Source organism: Ascaphus truei, chromosome 14 (assembly GCF_040206685.1).
Source record: "Ascaphus truei isolate aAscTru1 chromosome 14, aAscTru1.hap1, whole genome shotgun sequence".
Lineage (NCBI taxonomy): Eukaryota > Metazoa > Chordata > Amphibia > Anura > Ascaphidae > Ascaphus > Ascaphus truei.
The window spans coordinates 4924052-4936964 of NC_134496.1; positions in this window are offsets into that span (position 1 = coordinate 4924052).

A 12913-nucleotide genomic window follows, 5' to 3' on the forward strand; every position below is an offset into this window, starting at 1 on the left:
CTTCTCACCTCCCTCAATCTCAGCTTGGACCCCGACCTTCCGGATCTCTCCTTTCCCTGACCTTGGCGGACGCCAACTACTACGTCTCTTCTTTTACCAGTACCGGCAAGTATTGCTACAGCTATTTCCACCTGGCCTGGCAACACCAAAACACCACACTACGGACACGCTCCTTCTGCTGCGGGTGTGTGCACATATACGTCCCCACCTCAGTATAAGGGACGGGTCTGGTCTGTGGGCAGCACCGGCGTAACAATAGTATATACACAAAATGCAGCTCAACTCTATGATCTTAAAGGAAGGACCATAACCCAGAATCCAAACCAATTATTTGTACAAATACAGCTATGTAAGTGATAGCGTGTTATTGTATTATATGTCTTTATTTGTATAGCGCCATTAATGTACATAGCGCTTCACAGTAGTAATACATGTGGTAATCATATAAATAACAAATAATATACTATAAATAACAGGGAATAAGTGCTTCAGACAAACGTAACATTTAGGAAGAGGAATCCGTGCTCTGGGAAGCTAACAATCTAATTGGTATGTAGGAGGAACGTACAGAGACAGTAGGAGGGCATTTTGGTAAGTGCTTCTGCAGGGGGCCAAGCTATATGTATCATGTGTCTAGTAATATCTACAGTGCTACTCATGCTTCTTTAAGCAAGTGTGTCTTAAGATGGGTCTTAAAGGTGGTTAGACAGGGTGCTAGTCGGGTATTGAGGGGAAGGGCATTCCAGAAGTGTGGGGCAGTCAGTGAGAAAGGTTTAAGGCGGGAGAGGGCTTTAGATACAAAGGGGGTAGAGAGAAGACATCCTTGAGAAGAACGCAAGAGTCGGGGTGGTGCATAGCGCGAAATTAGAGCGGAGATGTAAGGAGGGGCAGAAAAGTGTAAAGCTTTAAAAGTGAGGCAGAGAATTGCATGTGTGATACAGGATTTGATAGGAAACAAGGAGAGCGATTTCAGCAGGGGAGATGCTGAAACAGATTTAGGAAAGAGTAGAGTGATTCTGGCAGCAGTGTATAGGATAGATTGTAGGGGAGACAGGTGAGAGGCAGGAAGGCCGGACAGCAGGAGGTTACAGTAGTCGAGACGGGAGAGAATGAGGGCCTGAGTCAGAGTTTTAGCAGTCGAGCAACAAAAGAAAGGGTGAATCTTTGTAATATTGCGGAGGAAAAAGCGACAGGTTTTAGAGACATTTTGAATGTGAGAGAGGAGTGAAGTGTGCCCCTAGGCAGCATGCTTGGGCTACTGGGTGAATGATGGTACTTCCAACAGTAATGTGGAATGAGGTAGTAAGGCCAGGTTTGGGAGGAAGTATGAGGAGCTCTGTTTTTGTCATGTTAAGTTTGTCGGTGGAGGGCCATCCAGGATGATATCACAGAGAGGCATTCCGGAACTTTGGTCTGTACAGCAGGTGTAAGGTCAGGGGTTGAAAAGTACATTTGTGTATTGTCAGCATAGAGGTGATATTTAAACCCAAGGGATGTGATTAGGTCACCTAGAGAAAGTGTGTAGAGAAAAGAGAAGAGGTCCCAGGACAGAACCCTGCAGCACACCCACAGAGAGATCTATGGAGGAGGAGAAGGTGTTAGCAGAAAAGACACTGAAAATACGATGGGAGAGGTAAGAGGAGATCCAGGATAGAGCTTTGTTATGAATACCAAGAGTATGGAGAATGTGGAGGAGAAGAGAGTGATCCAGTGTCAAATGCTGCAGAGAGGTCGAGTAATATGAGCAGAGTGTAATGACCTCTGTCTTTGGCAGCATGGAGGTCATTAGTTATTTTAGTGAGGGCTGTTTCAGTCGAGTGAGCAGTGCGGAAGCCAGATTGTAGAGGGTCTAGGAGAGAATGGGTGTTGAGAAAGTGGAGCAAGCAAGAGAATACAAGACGTTCAAGGAGTTTGGAGGCAAAAGGCAGGAGGGAGACAGGCCGATAGTTAGAAAGACAGGTAGGGTCAAGCTGGCTGTTTTTGAGTAATGGTATAATGGTTGCATGTTTGAAGGAGGGAAAGGTACCAGAATAGAGGGAGGTGTTAAATATGTGTGTGAGCATAGGGGCTATAGTAGGAACAATATGTTATAGGAGATAGGAGGGAATGGGGTCAAGAGGGCAAGTGGTAGAGGGAGAAGAGGAGATCAGTAGTGATGCATCCTCCTCTGTGACAGCGGAAAAAGAGTCAAGGAAGGCAGGAGGAGTTAGAAAGCAGTGTAGGATGGACCGGGAGTATTCCGCATGATTAATCAGAGAAGCTGCAGCAGAGTAATACATCCACCCAGAGGGATATATTATGGTGTTAAATACTCTTGATGGCAAAATCGTAGCAGTAACCACTAATGTTTGTACAATACAGTAGCAAACAATCACTCTGTAACTGTATATGTGATTGATGCCTAATGATTGCCTGTTACACTACATTTGGGACCACTGAGCCCTACCATTATATGCTATTACAGTGTGTGCAGGGAATAGGGTACTTGGGGAGATGTCTGTTATCATCCCTCTTTTGTTGCATATCTTGAATATGTTATACCTACATGCACCGGATATGTAAGCATTTCCAGCAATAGTGAATTAGGTGAGCGATTTTCCATTTGATGTGGAAAAGTTATAATGTTACTGGGCCCAAGAGCTAACTCTTGAACCCTTACATACGGATCAGGGGTAACCAAAAACAGGCTTAACCTTTATTTGAGAGCTTGGTTACCCCCTTACTGTCAAAGTGGTGTTGTGTGTCTATTAGGGGGGAGGAGAACAACCTGTATTCTAAAAGCTTAAATGTGGCAACCCTAGGACAAAGCGATATCTTTTTCCCCACAGTCACGTCGAGCCTCTCTCATCACATCACACACAGTGCATGTGCCCACTAACTCAGGGGTGAGCAAAGTTTTCATCCTGCGCCCTCCAAATGTAAATGCCCTGGGGGAGAGCGCGGGACCTCTGTAGCTGCCGAGCCCCCCCTGGAAAATCACCCCCTCATTTCCGCATACCCTGCACTAACTCACAGCCAGAATGTGCAGGTTTCAGTTATGCTTTAGATAGATCAAATATGGGTGACCTCGCTCCAAACCACTGTTTGTAACTGGTAAATTATGATAGGTACAGGCATACCCCGCATTAACGTACGCAATGGGACCGGAGCATGTATGTAACTATGTAACACAGGCATACCCCGCATTAACGTACGCAATGGGACCGGAGCATGTATGTAACTATGTAACACAGGCATACCCCGCATTAACGTACGCAATGGGACCGGAGCCTGTATGTAACTATGTAACACAGGCATACCCCGCATTAACGTACGCAATGGGACCGGAGCCTGTATGTAACACAGGCATACCCCGCATTAACGTACGCAATGGGACCGGAGCCTGTATGTAACTATGTAACACAGGCACACCCCGCATTAACGTACGCAATGGGACCGGAGCATGTATGTAACACAGGCATACCCCGCATTAACATACGCAATGGGACCGGAGCATGTATGTAACTATGTAACACAGGCATACCCCGCATTAGCGTACGCAATGGGACCGGAGCATGTATGTAACACAGGCATACCCCGCATTAGCGTACGCAATGGGACCGGAGCATGTATGTAACACAGGCATACCCCGCATTAACATACGCAATGGGACCGGAGCATGTATGTAACTATGTAACACAGGCATACCCCGCATTAACGTACGCAATGGGACCGGAGCATGTATGTAACACAGGCATACCCCGCATTAACATACGCAATGGGACGGGAGCGTGTATGTAACACAGGCATACCCCGCATTAACGTACGCAATGGGACCGGAGCATGTATGTAACACAGGCATACCCCGCATTAACATACGCAATGGGACCGGAGCATGTATGTAACACAGGCATACCCCGCATTAACATACGCAATGGGACCGGAGCATGTATGTAACACAGGCATACCCCGCATTAACGTACGCAATGGGACCGGAGCATGTATGTAACACAGGCATACCCCGCATTAACATACGCAATGGGACCGGAGCATGTATGTAACTATGTAACACAGGCATACCCCGCATTAACGTACGCAATGGGACCGGAGCATGTATGTAACTATGTAACACAGGCATACCCCGCATTAGCGTACGCAATGGGACCGGAGCATGTATGTAACTATGTAACACAGGCATACCCCCCGCATTAGCGTACGCAATGGGACCGGAGCATGTATGTAAAGCGAAAATGTACTTAAAGTGAAGCACTACCTTTTCACACTTATCGATGCATGTACTTTACTGCAATCGTTATATACGTGCATAACTGATGTAAATAACGCATTTGTAACAGGCTCTATAGTCTCCCCGCTTGCGCACAGCTTCGGTACAGGTAGGGAGCCGGTATTGCTGTGCAGGACGTGATGACAGGCGCATGCGTGAGCTGCCGTTTGCCTATTGGGCGATATGTACTTACTCGCGAGTGTACTTAAAGTGAGTGTACTTAAAGCGGGGTATGCCTGTATGTGTGCTACCAGGGTAATCAGTGGTACATCAAAGAGAAATGGGTTGTGTTTTGAAAACATCTCCCATATGGAAAGGACCCTTTTGGTGGTGCACAACAGACCTAACTAGATATATGTAGGTCTTAGGATGCAGACGTGGCCAACTGTTAAAATATAAACTTTATTACAATGTCAAAAAATAGAAATTAAAATAGTAGACCTGTAAACCACACAGCTTTAATTTAATCTGATAGCGTAGTTTCGAATAATACCAGTAATTTCGGTATTTAGTCTCACCGGTTGTCGTTGTCCAAGCGGGGTCGTTGGAATCCACAGGGGGGAGGATGTAGCGTGACCCCTGATTCAACCTGTTAGAGCGGGAGATTGCGCCTGCACCGACGTAGTTGCAAAGCCCGCGAAGGAGGAGTGCTAATTGGTGGGAGGTAGCAACCCTTGTCCCAGCAGCCTCCGGGGTACCTTGCGACGGGATTGAGCCAATGGGCTGAGGAGGTGGAGGAGAGTAAGGGAGGTGTTTGCGCGCACGTGGAGTCAGAGCTGGTTGGAGAGGAGACGGAGCTTCGGTGTCAGGGCAGCTAACCGCCCCTGCGCAGGCCATGTGCCCCAGGCCCAGTTAGGCCCTGAGTCACCATAGACAAGCAGAGCTAGGGATTTCCATAGTGAGGTTCTGGCTCCCCATAGTGTCATTCGATTGGAGCAGGACTATCATAGTGGCGGGATATCTGGGCTCAGACCCCGCTAGTCCGTCACGAGTGTCCGGGTGGGATCGCCCTGGACCGCTGCGTAGGCGAGAGACCGACTGCTGCTCGTGTGGATCCTTTGCGAAGAGTGTAGCAGTTCCGGGTACCGGAGTACCCGGCAGGTATTTCAACAAGTGCACCAACGGTACCATCCATTCATTCGGGACACAGTGACTGCGCAGTCACCCATACACATACGCATACACACACATTTGGCTCATTGGCGAGTTGGAGGACTTATCCCTTGGGGATTGGACACGGGGTGGGATCACCCGGTGGAGGGGACGGGGAGTGTTGGCGTCCGCCGTGATGCGGTATAGAGTGTCTCTGGAAGGAGGGTTGCTATGTATGTATGTCAATGAGGTTTATATGCAAGTAAAGACAGTTGGTTACGGTATTGGGTTGTGTAGTGGTAATTACTGTAGATACGTCCTGCGAAGATCCACTCCCCCGCCAACGGGAGCTTTCGCAGTTGAAGGCGCTGCACCCATTATAAATTATTGCACGAGTACCCCAGGATCTCCGTGGCAGAGACTTAGGCCCTGTGAGCCTGCAGGTGATACAGCACATAGTAGCGGCCTGCGAGCGATAGGAAGCAGGGCTACAAGTGTAATAAGACACATTCATACTGACTGCAGAGAAGAGCTGCAGTGATTCTATTTTGCGGCTAACTATGCAGAAAAATCTCCACTACTTATTCCATCCACGTAACTGGAAGTATGTGTTATTCCGCGTCAGAAGGTGGATATAGTGTTTCTAACTGCATCAACAGGTCTATCATGTAAGCAACGGAATCAGAAGCAAACAGTATCAGTGCTGTCTAATAGTGTCCAGCATGTTAGCATTGCACTTACAGTATATTAGTTCCAAATAGTGTCTTTGAACATTTTATTTTACAGCAGGGCTTATCCTAATTAATTACACATGAGTGCCATCTAGTGGCCAAGTTGCTTAATATATTTTAATAGTTATGCCTCGTTGTTGTATAGAGATATTATAATGGGGGTTGATTCCGCCCCTTACGTTTCCCTTTCAGATAGTATACTGTATCACCATAAGGAGACGTATTCCAAACCTGATGTATTCCTATGGTAAGTATCCAGATCAGTGAAAGTGTAGGCAGCAAAGGAACACATCCGTTTTGGAACAAGTCTCCTTTCGGTGATACACACCCAGTATGAAGCTGGATCAAAGTTTAGTAGCTATCTAACTAGTCCAAAAGTAAAAATAGTCCACAGCTCCAAAGCAGCAAAAAGTGAAAAGAAAACTTTATTAAACATTTTTCAGACAATAGGAGACATAGTAGCAGATAGCAACATTACGTATAGCCATGATCCTTTCTCAAGCCGTAATAGCGACTATGCTACAACTCGCTTTATTACAGCGAAACCAATAACAATGCTCTCCTCCCACATAGAATACGTCAGAAGTCAAAATGACTACTAATGAAGAATATACAGTATTCTACACCTGTTGAAATTGTAAGAATTGAAGCCTGTAATCTCATCATAAACGGATTGTATATTGCAAACTGTCGACATAAAAAAGATATATATATATATATATATATATACACACTGTACACATATATATAAATATATATATATATATGTACAGTATCTGAATGAATATGTATTTATATGTCTGTATCTTACATGCCTTTGCCTGAACAGATGCTAGGATACCAGGTGAAATTCAGACAAAGATTCGATTAACACCTCAAAGAGACCTCTCCTTTTGGAACATTGGTATTTTCTTGCATTTAGTTAACAAAGATTTGATTAACAATCCAGTGAGACCTCTCCCTGAGTTACTGAGTGCGAGAAAATGTTTCAAAGAAACTGATTAAGATCTTAACCAGTGGTTCAGAGAGCGAGATGCCCAGAGAGCTGGGACACAAGTTAAGTTAGTTATTTGCAGCAGAAGAGGATGGTCCAGAAAGCAGCTCCAGAGGGATGACCTGCAATTCCTCTACAACACAAAATATAAGCAGGAGGATGATGTTAATATATATCTGTATGAAATTTGCAATATGTAACAACATTTTATAACTGGAATTGTAACATGTAGTGTAATTTGTTATCTTATTGCTATGTATACTGTATTGTAACAACAGTTTAATTTGTGTATATTATTAAAATTTTTATATATTCACTTGTGTTTGCGCTTCGCTGTCACACTTCCCCAAAAAGAACGTGAAATACAGAGTTGTATTTCTTACTAGCTGATCTACCCGGCGTTGCCTGGGATTTAATTTTCCCGCTCCCCCTGTCTCTTTCTCCGCTCCCCCTGTCTCTTTCTCCGCTCCCCGTCTCTTTCTCCGCTACCCCCTCTCTCTCTCCGCTACCCCCCCCTCTCTCCGCTACCCTCCCTCTCTCTCTCTCTGCTACCTTTGTATGTATGTATTAATGTGTATGTGTATGTGTGTGTGTATGTATTAGTGTGGATGTGTGTGGGGTGTGTGTATGTATTAGTGTGGATGTGTGTGCATGTATTAGTGTGGATGTGTGTGGGGGGTTTGTGTGTATGTATTAGTGTGGATGTGTGTGGGGTGTGTGCATGTATTAGTGTGGATGTGTGTGGGGTGTGTGCATGTACACTGGCGACACACTTTATTCGAGCTCGGCTAGTCCCACGAATTCGGGTATACTCGGGTGTATTGAGGTTTGTGACTGTTTTCTGCCCGAGTGCATTGAGTTATTTTCCAGGCAGGGATTGAAGCATTTTATTCCCGCTGGCTGCAATACTGCACAGTATATATATATATACTGCATTACAATTCATGAATTTATGCCATCTGGTAGACACGCGAAGCATTGCAGCCTATTAAATCCTAATCATTATCATTTAACAGATCAGCCGCCCGTCAGCCAGGCATGAACCCAGGCTGGGAAGGCAAACGCAACGGGGCTTGTCAGAGGTGAGGAGCGGCGCATTCCAGGTATCTGCCAGGTACATACTGGGTATTTGCTCGAATAAAGTGTGTCGCAGCAGTATTAGTGTGGATGTGTGTGTGTGTGTATGTATTAGTGTGGATGTGTGTGGGGTGTGCATGTATTAGTGTGGATGTGTGTGGGGTGTGCATGTATTAGTGTGGATATGTGTGGGGTGTGCATGTATTAGTGTGGATGTGTGTGGATGTGTGTGTGTGTGTGTGTGTGTATGTATTAGTGTGGATGTGTGTGCATGTATTAGTGTGGATGTGTGTGGGGGGTGTGTGTGCATGTATTAGTGTGGATGTGTGTGGGGTGTGTGCATGTATTAGTGTGGATGTGTGTGTGCATGTATTAGTGTGGGATGTGTGGATGTGTGTGTGGGGTGTGTGCATGTATTAGTGTGGATGTGTGTGGGGTGTGCATGTATTAGTGTGGATGTGTGTGGGGTGTGCATGTATTAGTGTGGATATGTGTGGGGTGTGCATGTATTAGTGTGGGATGTGTGTGGATGTGTGTGTGTATGTATTAGTGTGGGATGTGTGTGTGTGTGTGTGTGTGTATGTATTAGTGTGGATATGTGTGCATGTATTAGTGTGGGATGTGTGGATGTGTGTGTGTGTGTGTGTGTGTGTGTGTATGTATTAGTGTGGATGTGTGTGCATGTATTAGTGTGGGATGTGTGTGTGTGTGTGTGTGTGTGTGTGTGTGTGTGTGTGTGTGTGTGTGTGTGTGTGTGTGTGTGTGTGTGTGTGTGTGTGTGTATGTATTAGTGTGGATGTGTGTGCATGTATTAGTGTGGGATGTGTGGATGTGTGTGTGTGTGTGTGTGTGTGTGTGTATGTATTAGTGTGGATATGTGTGCATGTATTAGTGTGGGATGTGTGGATGTGTGTGTGTGTGTGTGTGTGTGTGTGTGTGTGTGTGTGTGTGTATGTATTAGTGTGGATGTGTGTGCATGTATTAGTGTGGGATGTGTGGATGTGTGTGTGTGTGTGTGTGTGTGTATTAGTGTGGATGTGTGTGCATGTATTAGTGTGGGATGTGTGCATGTATTAGTGTGGGATGTGTGGATGTGTGGATGTGTGTGTGTGTGTGTGTGTGTGTGTGTGTGTGTGTGTGTGTGTGTGTGTGTGTGTATGTATTAGTGTGGATGTGTGTGCATGTATTAGTGTGGGATGTGTGTATGTGTGTGTGTGTGTATGTATTAGTGTGGATGTGTGTGCATGTATTAGTGTGGGATGTGTGGATGTGTGTGTGTGTGTGTGTGTGTGTGTATGTATTAGTGTGGATATGTGTGCATGTATTAGTGTGGGATGTGTGGATGTGTGTGTGTGTATGTATGTATTAGTGTGGGATGTGTGGATGTGTGTGTGTGTATGTATGTATTAGTGTGGATGTGTGTGTATGTATTAGTGTGGATGTGTGTGTGTGTGTATGTATTAGTGTGGGATGTGTGTGTGTGTGTGTGTGTATGTATCAGTGTGGATGTGTGTGCATGTATTAGTGTGGGATGTGTGGGTGTGTGTGTATGTATTAGTGTGGATATGTGTGCATGTACTAGTGTGGGATGTGTGGATGTGTGTGTGTGTATGTATGTATTAGTGTGGGATGTGTGGATGTGTGTGTGTGTATGTATGTATTAGTGTGGATGTGTGTGTATGTATTAGTGTGGATGTGTGTGTGTGTGTATGTATTAGTGTGGGATATGTGTGTGTGTGTGTGTTTGTGTGTATATGTATGTATTAGTGTGGATATGTGTGCATGTATTAGTGTGGGATGTGTGGATGTGTGTGTGTGTGTGTGTGTGTGTGTGTGTGTGTGTGTATTAGTGTGGATATGTGTGCATGTATTAGTGTGGATATGTGTGCATGTATTAGTGTGGGATGTGTGGATGTGTGTGTGTATGTATTAGTGTGGGATGTGTGGATGTGTATGTATTAGTGTGGATGTGTGTGTGTGTATGTATCAGTGTGGATGTGTGTGCATGTATTAGTGTGGGATGTGTGGATGTGTGTGTGTGTGTGTATGTATTAGTGTGGATATGTGTGCATGTATTAGTGTGGGATGTGTGGATGTGTGTGTGTGTATGTATTAGTGTGGGATGTGTGGATGTGTGTGTGTGTGTATGTATTAGTGTGGATGTGTGTGTGTGTGTGTGTGTGTGTATGTATCAGTGTGGATGTGTGTGCATGTATTAGTGTGGGATGTGTGGATGTGTGTGTGTGTGTGTGTGTGTATGTATTAGTGTGGATATGTGTGCATGTATTAGTGTGGGATGTGTTCCTTCCTCCCATCAGCTTGCCATCTCTCACTCTGCAGCCCATTTCTCTTCCCTAAACACAGACCCCCCCCCCCCCTTCTCACCTAATCTCACCCTACTAGACAGGAGAGGGGATATGCAAAGGGTGGTGTGACTGTCACGCCCTCCGTAGGCGTGGCATCAGACCACTCCGCAGGCCTATGAGGTGAGGGTGCTACAAACATTTTTTCACTCATATATATATATATAGAAGAGGGCAAGATGAGAATAGAATACATACAGTACTTTTGGTCTCATCCAGTATAGGGCGGTCTCATTCACTTGTGTATATAGATATACAGTTCCATGAGAACTTCAATACGTTCCACCCGACCATCAACTTCAAACTCACCCATTGCCGGACGAAGTATATTTCCTAGACACCACCATTACTGTAAAGAACAACCAACTACTGACTTCTGTATACCGCAACCTACAGACAGAGCCAGCTATTTGAGGGACAACAGCTTCCACCCCAAACACACAAAGCCTGCAACCCTACAGTCAAGCCATATGATACAACCGGATATGCTCCGACACAGCAGACAGAGACCAGCGGATTACAGCCTTGAGAGTGGATTTCATAAACCATGGATATAACCACAGAATTGTAGACCAGCAAATACACAAAGCCACCAGAATACAAAGAAGAGATCTACTTGAATACAGGCAGAAAGAGAGAAGCGACAGTTTACCTTTGGTGATCACAAAACCCACACCTAGAAGCCCTACGCAAGATCGCCAGGGGACTACAACCCATTCTCCAGGAAGATACAAGACTGCAACAGGTCTTCCCTGAAACACCCTTATCATCATAAAGACAAACTCATAATATCAAGAAAATGATGGTGAGGAGTAAAGTATTCAACAGCACAACTGAATGCGGGACAAGACCATGCCAGGACGCAAGATGCAAAACCTGCGCAATGCTCCACACAGCAGGCACAATACAAATACCACACAGGAATCTGGAGTACAAAATCAGAGGAAGGTTCACCTGTTCCTCCAGCAATGTCGTGTACCTCATCATGTGCATAAAATGCCCATGGGGCTGCTACTACATAGGTGAGACGGGACAGGGCTAAACAAGAGAATGAATCTGCATCGCCACAGCATCACACGTGGAACAAGACAGTCCTGTCGGCGAACAGTTCTCTGACTCTCCGCATTAGAATAAAACGTGTCGCCACTGTATAGCATCCAGATAGTGCTTGCTTGTCAAACCGCAGTTATAATCCCTAGAGCAACAGGGGTGGCACCCATTTTCTTCTAACCCAGTAGTCAGTTTGCCCATGTTCTATTCAACTTTTATTTAATGTCACCTGGCCTCAGTAACTCAGTAATTTGTGGCATTTGAATACAGAGCGGGGGACTTTGTGGTTCAGGTACCTATAAAAAGTGTGATGATGTTGCAGTATAACTTCATAGAGGAGAGTGGGTATTTAGAAGGACATTCAGATTTTCACAGGGACATGACATCGTAACAGTTTAGATATTGTTTTCAATTTTTTTATTATAAATTTCAGTGTCATTTACATGATATCATGAAATATGTTGTATTTTAATCAGATATTGTGCTTCATGGGTTAATACAGCTACAGTTTGATTTTAAAAATATAATATATTGGGTTTATGACAGGCCAAGACTTTCTTTGGGTCTGTGCTGGTCTTCAAAGAGGACTTAACTGGGGGGTTGGGAGGGGGGGGGGGGCAATCACAGATGGCCCACTACAAGTAACATATGTGTTGTTTAGAGGGCCATAAATGATAACCAGGGACTATTCTGTCAGCCTCAAAGAAAACTAATCGTTCGTGAACGATTACTTGTGCATCCAAGAGAAAGGTAACCTACAGGTCATGATTTAATTGGGGCCTTTATTTACAATGAGAATATCATGCGGCATAATCAACGGGAGCATACTAGGAGTTACATATCTGTAATCATGGTAACGAATCGTATGCAATGAAACCACACACACGACATGAGTAAGAGGTGCCAAGGACATATCCATTTGTCACTCAAATCTAGGAGCAAGACGGTCATGATTAGACTTAATCCGTCAATTTCCTGAATCTATTGTGACTCGCTTGTGTCTAGGTATTATAGAAAAGAAGTTATGAGTGTGTTTATATATTGTGGCAAACCCTTAGATGTTGTGATAGGTTGACAGTTTTACGACAGCAAAAGAATAAAAACAACCCTATCAGCTGATTTACAACAGGTTTGGGCTTAGGCTGCGGCCCCACTGCCGCTGAGCTCGCTCATGCTTGGAGAGCGGTGATGTCACCAGCTCTCAAGCATGAGCGATCGCTGTCCTGCAACATTTTTAGAGCAGGAGTGGGGGGGGGGCGTGGCTATTACTTGAGGGTGTGTGTCATTGGCTGTATAGGGGCTGTCTGTGTTTCTCCCCCCTTCCCTCTCTCTCCCCCCCCTC